Source organism: Geospiza fortis, unplaced genomic scaffold (assembly GCF_000277835.1).
Source record: "Geospiza fortis unplaced genomic scaffold, GeoFor_1.0 scaffold342, whole genome shotgun sequence".
Classification (NCBI taxonomy): Eukaryota; Metazoa; Chordata; class Aves; order Passeriformes; family Thraupidae; genus Geospiza; species Geospiza fortis.
The window spans coordinates 5652-7171 of record NW_005055146.1 but is presented as its reverse complement, the minus strand read 5'-3'; the positions used below and the strand labels follow the sequence as shown (position 1 = coordinate 7171).

General features: G+C 38.6%; 1 long non-coding RNA gene across 1 annotated transcript in view; it reads left to right on the top strand.

The window, feature by feature from the left end:
- The window catches only part of LOC115949232, a 4700-nt gene that overhangs the window by 2249 nt on the left and 931 nt on the right, over positions 1–1520 (top strand). The window lies entirely within an intron of this gene.

Here is a 1520-nt window from a genome sequence, read left to right as displayed (position 1 = left end):
CAGAGTTCACTGAATTCAGAGTTCACAGATTCACTGGATTCGTGGAATTCACAGATTTCACAGAATTCACTAAATTTACGGAGTTCACAGAAATCACAGAGTTCACAGAATTAATGGAATTCACAGATTTCACAGAATTCGTGGAATTCGCAGAATTCACTGAATTTACAGAGTTCATAGAATTAACTGAATTCATGGAATTCACAGATTTCATAGAATTCACTGAATTCACAGACTTCACAGAAATCACAGAATTAATGAAATTCACAGATTTTACAGAATTCGTGGAATTCGCAGAATTCACTGAATTTACAGAGTTCATAGAATTAACTGAATTCATGGAATTCACAGATTTCACAGAATTCATGGAATTCGCAGAATTCACTGAATTCACAGAGTTCTCAGAATTTACAGAGTTCACAGAATTAGCTGAATTAGTGGAATTCACAGATTTCACAGAATTCACAGAGTTCACAGATTCACTGGATTTGTGGAATTGACAGATTTCACAGAATTCGTGGAATTTGCAGAATTCACAGAATTCACTGGATTCGGAGTTCACAGGTTCACTGGATTAGTGGAATTCACAGATTTCACAGAATTCAGTAAATTCACAGAATTAATGGAATTAATGGAATTCACAGAATTTACAGAGTTCATAGAATTAATGGAATTCACTGAATTCACAGATTTCACAGAATTCACGTAATTCACAGAGTTTGCAGAGTTCACAGAAATCACAGATTTCACAGAGTTCATGGAATTCACAGAATTCTCAGAATCACAGAGTTCACGGAATTAATGGAATTCACAGAATTTGCAGAATTCATGGAATTTACAGAGTTCACAGAATTCATGGAATTAATGGAATTCACAGAATTTGTAGAATTTTCAGAATTCATGGAATTCACAGAATTCTCAGAATCACAGAGTTCACGGAATTAATGGAATTCACAGAATTTGCAGAATTCATGGAATTTACAGAGTTCACAGAATTCATGGAATTAATGGAATTCACAGAATTTGTAGAATTTTCAGAATTCATGGAATTCACAGAATTCTCAGAATTTGCAGAATTCACAGAATTCACTGCATTTGCAGAAGTCACAGAATTCACTGAATTTGCAGAATTCACGGAATTAATGGAATTCACTGAATTCACAGAGCTCACAGAACTCATGGGATTCGTAGGATTTGTAGAATTCTCAGAATTTACAGAATTCACAGAGTTCATGGAATTCATAGAACTTGTAGAATTCTCAGAATTTGCAGAATTCTCTGAATTCACGGAATTCCAGCTGTCCCTGGCGAGCCAGAGGCCGGGAGCTGAGGCTGGCAAAGTCCCGATCCAGATCCCACAGGGGGATCTCCCTGGGATGGGATGGGATGGGCTGGGATGGGATGGGATGGGATGGGATGGGATGGGATGGGATGGGATGGGATGGGATGGGATGGGATGGGATGGGATGGGATGGGATGGGATGGGATGGGATGGGATGGGATGGGATGGGATGGGATGG